Source organism: Pelodiscus sinensis, chromosome 3 (assembly GCF_049634645.1).
Source record: "Pelodiscus sinensis isolate JC-2024 chromosome 3, ASM4963464v1, whole genome shotgun sequence".
Lineage (NCBI taxonomy): Eukaryota > Metazoa > Chordata > Testudines > Trionychidae > Pelodiscus > Pelodiscus sinensis.
Window position 1 is genome coordinate 139652159 of NC_134713.1, and position 9190 is coordinate 139661348.

Genomic DNA, 9190 nt, shown 5'->3' on the forward strand with positions numbered 1-9190 from the left:
AATGTACTACTAGTCCCAATTTCCATATACTATAGAGTGCGATCCAATAACAAAGCAGTACTGCAAACTGCATGCACTTTATGGGTTCCTCTTGGATCTAGCATATGTCATTAAGCAAGGAAGAGCCTGTAAAAATCAAAAAATCTTCCAGGTAACCAGCTCTTCAGAGGATCACTTTGGTGCTAGGTAGACGGCCTTTGGTTTAAGTATCAGACAAAAGCACCTGCACAGCAGAATCCACTCAACCCTCTATGGCTTCTGAGGGTCACTGGTGTAATGTAGCAGAGTGAAATGTTACACGCTCAAGCTGATTGGTTGCACTGCCCCCATGCTATACCCATAATTCCCCAGGGCAGATCTGGTGCTACACAGTATGTGAACATTAACTCAGCAGGCGCTGTTAGACAGAGACCTAGCCATATGGTAATCAATAAATGAACTGATAAGGTACAAAATAAATCTCCCAGCCACCACAAGATGTTTTCCTTTTAGAAAATTAATGCCGACTTCTAAAGAGACAAGGGTGATCATAAATCTGATTTTTAAAAAAATATAAACAAAAACACCATCTCAGGAGAGATGTTTGTCAGTTGGAAACATTGCAATATCCATCTGGCTGAACACACCCAGCACCAGGCAAGAAATCTCCAAAGAGTATCATAGCAAAACAGCAGGAAAAATACAGGCAGCCTGGCATGTTAACAGGGAACTAGAAACAATATCTCCTGGTGTACATTGAGGTGGTTTCCCAATCCCTCATGCAGTGTGATTGACGAGAGTACCTCTAGGTGACATACACTAACCGGTACCTGCAATGTGAGATACCAGGCTGGTCTGGTGGACACTGACTTCAGGATTTTTTTTTTATTTCAGTTAGCACTAGATTGTGAAATCCAGTTGAGCTGGGAATAAAAGCCTGCCTGGATTATTTTGCCAAACTGTGCCCATCACGCGTGAGGTGAAAGTTGTTTATCTGACAACCCTGGTACCTAGTGGTTGACAAAAACACACACTGTTCCTTGGGAGAGGATGGTCCTGCCTCCAATTCTGGAGTGTTCCTATGGCAATGCTGTCCAGTCTGGAGCAGGGTATCATGCCTTGTAACCGAGACACGTGAAAACAAGCCCAGTAAAAACCAATGACATAAATCTCGAAGGTGGAGCAAAAATGATCCCACCCCAGCGCTAAGGTTGCCAATTTTGGTTGGATATATTCCTTGAGGTTTCATCATAGGACATAATCTTTCATGAAAGATTAATCTTTAATTCCTGGAGACTCTAGGACAATCTTGAAGCACTGGCAACCCTATCCAACTCTCTCCCCACTTCAGCCCATATTTTATTGCTACAATTTTAGCCAGTGAAGAGCTCCAGGGGACATATATGTATATGAGCCTGTCACAAGATGCTCTACTATAGAGTTGTTCAAAGTATCGGTCACGATCCAGTACTGGGTTGCATGGCAGGCATGGCAGGCACTTGGCTGCTTTGTTGTAGGGTAACCAGGTGACTAGGGGGGGTTGCTAAGGAAGGCTTCCTGCCTGATCAAGCTTCACGGACCGTACTGCACTCCAGAAGTGGCCAGTAGCATGTTCAGCTCCTAGGCAGGGGACCACAGGGCTGCACGCACTGAGCACCAGCCCCACACTCCCATTGGCTGGTTCCTGACCAATGGGAGCTGGGGAGGATGGTGCCTGCGAGTGAGAGCAGTGCGCAGAGTTGCTTGCACACCTCTGCCTAGGACTCAGACCTGCTACTGGCTGCTTCCGGGGCACAGCACGGACTGCGGTGCCAGGACAAGTGGGAAGCCAGACTTAGAGTCCCCGCTGCTCTGCGGACTGCGTCACTGGAGGTAAGCCTGTGCCCAACCTGGCACCCTTCCCCCAGCTCTGAGCCCCCCTGTGCACTCCAAACCCCTCATTCCCAGCTCCACCCCGGAGCTCACACTCTAGTCAAAAGGAGAAATTATGTTGAGTCATGGGCATCAACAATTTTCTTCAATTGGGTCATGAGAAAAAAAGTTTGAAACCCACTGCTCTACTCACTGCAGGGTAGTGCCTCCTTCTGGTGATTAGCTCCGCCTAGTTCAGGGCCACCTTTCTCCTTTTCCACTGCTGCTGCTCTCCTCCCGCTCTCGGAGTCATGGTATGGCTGCTTCTTGGTCCCACTGTGATTTCCCTTTCCAGGAAAGTCTCTCTGCACCCCTGACACTGTAACTCCCACAGTGACTCAGGCTGCCTTCCCATTCACTGGTCCATGAAATACCACTCTGCAGTGGATGGCAGGGGAACCCAGGCCTACCTTGGGGGTTTCAGGCCACAGCTCTGTAGCAAACAGTTAAGGTCTGTGGCTACATCACACTTACTGCATTCACCCTGGACTACTTCCTGTCGTGCTTCTCTCAGCATTCCATTCTAAGCTTTCCTTGTCAGCCCCTCTCTCTTAGGCCTACTAAGTAAACCCTGCCTCTTCCATCCCCTTTACTTCAGAGAGAGAGAGAGAGAGAGAGAGACTGCAGACTTCCTCCCTGAAGCCTCCCACTCTGTTGCCAGCCTCCTGGCCCCATCTGTTCCCTCACAGGGGAGTTTCCTCCTAATTAGTGCTTTACATATACCCTAAATCTCCTCCCTTTGCAGCTTAATTGGTTGATTGGGCCCACCTGGCCTATGTCAGCTCTTGCAAGGCTGGTGTGGGGAGTATGCACCTTCACAGAGCCCAAAACTTGAAAGGGATTAAACTAAAAGGGACTCTCATATCTGGTCTATGCATTAGTTTTGTATCAATTTAACTACTTCACTTAGGGGGCAATGTTCTACTAATGTAATTATGCTGATGCAACCCCTAGTATGCACATGACAGTACACTGTGTAAACCAGCCTTATACCCAGGTAGCTTATTCCCCTTCCCATAAATTACTGTACAGGGGCTTGAGGGTAGGTAAGCCTTTTATGATTTTAAGATTTTGCAGAAAAACAAAGATAACTTTTTGGTGAAAATCTGATTCACTCCATAATGAGGACAAATTCTGAGCCTACATCTAGAATTCTGTATTATCCCATCATCAACACCCCCAGCAAAGGCCATTCTGGGATTAAGGAAACTTTAACAAAGCATAAAGAAGATTAATAATGTTTAAAGGGACAGTAGTGAACTTCAGAATCCGAACTCTCCTGGGGAGGGAGACAATCAGGGACGTAGCATGTGTCAGTGGAAGTGTAGCGTACAACTCACTAGAGAGCAAAGCAAATGGCCAGATGTTTATTGAAATATCAGGTCAGAATTTAATTGATTCCTTAGGGTAGGAACTGTGTCCTCTGTGCACGGAAAGCATGCAGCCCATGTAGATGGCTACCATCATAAATAATAATAACAACACGCCATTGCTCTAATCTCTCTGTGGTTCTTGATTGCCATCAGAATCGATGTTCATGTGCATGTGCATGTGCATGTATGCACTGCACTATATACATGATTTGGGTAGTTAAAATGTTAGCTCACCCGTATTGTAACCATCATGAAATGTGCATCAAGGGAATGGAGCAATGCTCCATTCCTTTCTACTCCCAGATACAACTGAACATGAGGTACACATTGTGAACACAACAAATCCTGCATCACGGCAGGAAGTTAGATGAGATGACCATTGCAGTCCCATCTATAATACTATGGTTCTATGAACCTAAGTCCCTTTCCTCTTATCCTTCTAGCTTTGGAAGAGTTATTATTGTCCCTGTATGTGAAAATCTGTGTATATGGGAATATAAACCTGCTATAAATATAGAACATTTTACATTTTTAATGGATAAACTTTAAAGTAACTTTTCTCTAGTAAGATGTAGATTTCAGAAGGTAAAGCTGCTTGGCCTATTTCCTAGCTCTAGAAAGTGCCTTTGTCAGTTTTTAGTCCAGAAGAAAAGAAACCGCAAAAGATTAACGGAATCATTTATTTATAATGTTGCTGATTGATGGATGTTGGGTGAAAAGCAGTTGCCTGGATGTTTTTTGTTCAGCTATTTTTATAGAGGGTTTTTTTTAACATTAAACTTCTCATAAAATTGGTGGCATGACATTTTAAAATATTTTCCCCAGAGAAGACCATGCCAACTTCCTCACCTGGTATGCCTGCATTACTTTTTATGAGACTTAGACTTTCAGCTTCTGTGGCAGGCAAACACCCAAATATTCTTTTGAATGACTAATGTAAAGTGGTCTTTTCCAGAACTGGTGCTAGCTAAAGATGAACCTCATTCGATGGAAGATTTAGAGGGAGGAGCTAATAAGGCAGAGCAATTGAAGTATGCATACTATAATTATAACTATACATTCACATACTTGGGCAGCACCATCAGGATGGTGGAACAAGCCATGATATCAAGACCAGAATCAATAAAGCCAGTATCACCTTAAGGATCTTACATACAGTCTGGAAATCATCATAATACAACACCAAAACCAAATTCAAGATTTATTAGAGCTGCATACTTTCAACATTACTTAAGAGTGCAGAATGCTGGGGAATGAGAAAGTATGGCATATCAAGACTCTCTTCATTCTGTACAACCTGCCTCTGAAAAATCCTCTGTATCTTTTGTCCCAGAAAACTCTCACACCAAGGTCTAATCACACAGTGCAGCCAAAAAGATATGAGCACCGTCATTGTCAGGAGAGGTTGGAGATGGATTGGCCTTGTACTTTGTAAGGAAACTGATTCAATTACCAGAGTAGCAGTAAAATAGACATCTGCCGCGAGTGAAAATAAGCCCCCCCCCAAAAAAAAGCCCCATAGCAATGGGTGGTAGAAGCAGAGCTGGAAAGTCTCAGGAACATCTGGAGGACCATTGAAAGACTTGCCAGAAACAGACAGGAGTGTAGGGGAGCTTCATCGCTGCCCTAAATGCCAGAGGGAGGAAGGGCACATCATGATGATAGTATAAGGATCAACAGAAAAGCCCAGAAGCGTTTGGGTTCACGAGCCATTTGAGGAAAGACTGACTTTTCAGAATCTCCAAGTCGGTGGGAGCAGTCGGGCAGCTGCCATGAGCTTCCCCAGGGCGGGACCTGGCATCAGCTGAAGGTATGGCTGCCGTGGAGAGAGGAAGTCACAACATCAACAAACGGGCAGCGTACGCCAGCTGTTGGTCAGTCTCTGCCTGACGTCCCCCGGGAGAGGATTGTGCCAGGAGAAAGTCATGTTGACTACAGTTGCAGCTGCTACAGGAATAAAATCCCAGTGGCGTGGCTGAGCTTAGTTCTTGTCAACTGACTCAAACTCATAGGGCTCGGAGGGGGTGTGTGCTAAAAATTACAGTTGCAGATATCCAGGCTCGGGCTGGAGCCTGGCCTCAGGGACTCTCCCCCTTTGCAGGGTCCCGGAGCTTGAGCTGCATCCTGAATCCAAACCTCTACACAGCAGTTTTACAGCCACACAGCCCAAGCGAGGCAACTCCAAGCTAGCCGACATAGGCCAGCCACATGCTTAACTGCAGTGTAGACATACCCTGAGAGTCCCGAAGACCATAGGCATTGACTTGGTGGGTGTTCTGGGCTCAAGCACCCACTGGAAAAATAGGGGTGCACAGATTAATTTTTGTGGGTCCCATACCCCACTTTGCCTGTGCTCTGCCCTGGGGCCCTACCCCCACTCAGTCTCTTCCTCCTAACACCCCGCCAGCTGCTTGTGTCAGAGGAGGCAAAGAGGAGTACCCACCAGCAAAACCAAAAGTCAGTGCTTGTCAGGGGAGCTGATAGCCTTGCCTGGCCCCTAGGCAAGGTGTGTGTATGCGGGGGTACCTGGCTCCCAGAAGGGATGGAGCCTCCTGCAGAAGAGGCAGGATTGGGGCAGCCAGTTCTCAGCACTGCCTGAGCTATAGTGCGCCCCCCGGCCAGCTCTCAAAGCTGCCAGGAGCACATGGCACGGAGCTCCGGCAGGAATGTAAAAGGTCCAGGGCTCACAGTAGCAGTGGGGGCTGGGAGCCCCAGGCCTCTTTGAATCAATGGGCTGCAGGGCAATTACCCCCTTGTCCCCCCGCCTTCCTGTCAGTGGCCCTGGTGCCTGTGCAGAAGAGGCTGAGAGCTGAAGATAACAGCCCCTGTTATCATAAGTATCTTATGTTTTCCTTTTTTCTGCATGTCTCTTTTGCTTATATTAACTGGGAAGCAACCCAGCATTTAATTTCCTAATCTGAGAATTTTACAGTGTGGCTGTGTATTTGCATGTGTGAAGGATTAGCCCTCAGGTTTCACATGGTGAAGGCATCATTAAGAAAGCTCCCTCAATTTAAACAGTCTTCTGTGATTCTATGGTAGTTTCAGTAAGATACTCATTGGAGTGCGTGCAGTGTTCTGTGTTTAAAAGCCATAAACAACTTAACACTGTCCTATGTAAATGTTGTGTGCAGTGTTGCTGTAGCTGTGTTGGCCCCAGTGCATGAGAGAGACAAGGCAGGTAAAGTAGCCAATTCTATTGGGCTACATCTAGACTGCAATGCTTTTCCGGGCTACCAGAGGTATCCCAGAAAAGCAACGCCACGTCCAAGGAACGTGGCTGCTTTTTCGGAAAAATTTTCAAAAAAGCAGACGTGCTCTTTTGTCATCCCCGTAAATCTTATTTTATGAGGAAGAAGGGATGTGTTGAAAGAAGACTTTTTTCTGAAATCTGGTGCTGGGTTGAGGCACCAAATTTTGGAAAAGTCTCTTTCGACAGTAAAGTGAAAAAAGAGATGTTTCTTTTTCCGACTTACCATTGTAGTGTAGACCTACCCTTGATGATACAAGCTTTTGAACTACCCAGAGCTCTTCTTCAGGTCCCAGAGGGCACATCTACACAGCAGGGCTTAAGTCAAAATAAGCTACGCAACTTGAGCTACGTCAATTGTGAAGCTTAAGTCGAAATAGTTTATTTCAGCTTTGGGCGCTGTCTGCACAGCAGGAAGTCTGAAAAAGAGCACTCTTCCTCTGACTTCCCTTACTCCTCGTAACATGAGGGTTCAGGAGTCGGCGTAAGAAGTCCTCCAGCTCAACATTATGTTGGCATTATGTCCAAATAACTGTTTGTGTGCAGACACACTCTTTGTTATTTGGGAATAACGTCAGTTATTCCGAAATAACACTGCTGTGTAGACATAGTCGGAATGTGCCTATTTTAGTACCTGACAGTTGAAGAAGCCATGCGAGATGTAAAAGGAATAGTGACAGCATGTATAATGGTGTACACATAAATTCTTGAATGGCAGAGGTAAATGAAGTTGCCAGTGGGTGGTGCATGGCATCTCTAATGAGGCAAATACAAACAGTATTAACATTGCCAGTGCCCGCTGCATGTATTCTATTTATACCACACCAGAGGGAGCGTTGGCAAAGTGTTGTAGAGAGAAAACCTTTTGTTACACCTAGAGTTGCTTCTGTCAAGGAAAGTGAAGAACGGGGGAGAGGGCGGGGGGGGGGGGGGGAATTGGATTGAATGACTGATCTATCTAATAAGCCACCCACCCACAGTTTAGCAACTGACTATGCCATAATAGAGCTACTATATATTGCATATTTGTGATTTCTTAAGGAAACATAATCAACTGAAACACAGGACTCAGACCTGTCAACTCATGGCTTTTCCCAGTAAGCTATTGTTTTTGTCTGTTTTTCCAGATCTACTGGGAAAATTGTTCAAGGCTAACAACTTTTTTTCTGGTGCTGTGCTCCAGGCTTGGCACGAGGGGGCTTTATATGAATTCAGAGAGTGATTTGTGTATTAAGAAATAGCTCTGGCACAAAAATGTTTAAAATTACTCTTTGTTTCCCTGACTTCTCTCCCAGTTTAGATGATCCAAATCCAGGTCCCATCAGACTTGCCCGCAAGATGTAATTCTAAGAAAATACTCTTTTGTTTGTTTTTGAATGCCCACTTTTCTCAGATTTCTCATTCCAATTTGAAATTTGCTTAGGGTCCCTTAGAAGTGTTTTTGTGTTTCTTCAGGGGTTAGAAAACTGGGGGGGAGGGGGTGGGGGGGAACAATGAAAATGCAATTCTGAGAACCCTGACTTTCCAGCTTACACCCATCAGCTCTTCCAAGCACATCAATGCAGATTTTACTGAAAATGGCTTGACATTTATGTATTTTTCAGGGTTAATCAAGTGTTTAACTGAAGGGTATTAATAGCATGGGTCAAGATTTCCAAAAATGGAGGCCCAAAATTAGGCTTATAGAGTTAGTACTTACAGTGTATGTGTGAGCGGGAGGAGGGGGATTTTTGCCATCTGGCAAAAATAAATATTTAAAATTTGAGTCAGATCTCTGAGGGATGCAGTTCAAGCTCCGTGTTAGTGATGCTCCTGCTCCCAGATTATGATAGACACCCCCTTTTCACACGGCTTTAAATTAATATTTAAGCACCTAGATATGAGCTTGATTATGCCCCATTTGAAGTAAGTAGCAAATCTCCCATTGACTTCAATGGCACAAGCCTAAATCCTAAATGGCCGGGTTATTAAAAGTGCTCAGCAACTAGCAGCTGCCAAGTAAGTCACTGCTCAGCCATTTTGAAAACCAAGCCACTTCCTTAAGAGCCTAAATAAGGATTTAGGACTTTTATGTTCTCATTATTTAACAGCTTGTCTATTAATTTCTTCCTCCCATCCTTATGACTTCTCATCATGTGTGAAAGTATAAGAACCATATGGGAAATACGGCATGAACACGTATTTTGTTTCTTTTTTGGTGTATGGCCCTTCTAATAAACATTCTCAGCTCCATAGAAATGCTTATGACTGTTGCCTCACATTAATTGTAGTAGAACCTTCACAAGTGGTAGTTTTAGAAATGAGGATGATACATTATTCATAGTACATTTTAGCTTTATGGGGATATAACCAATTGGTGGACTGAAAATTATTTTGATAGATTACTGGGATGCACAGACCTTGTCAATTTCACCCATGCATAGGAATGTTCAAATTATGGGTTGTTTGATTCAAAACAACATTCATTCATAAAAAATTTCTTTTAAAAAGCCAGTTGGATTTTACAATGAATAAAAAAACCTGTGTGCAGCTCTCCCTCCCCACAGACCCAGCTGTCTGCTGCCAGTGGAGAGTGATGCAGGGGCCAGGACAAGAGGACAGCACTACATATAACAATCTGAACAAAACATTGTTGGAAAAAGTCCAGAATGTGGGACTTTTTAGCTTTATTTGAGAA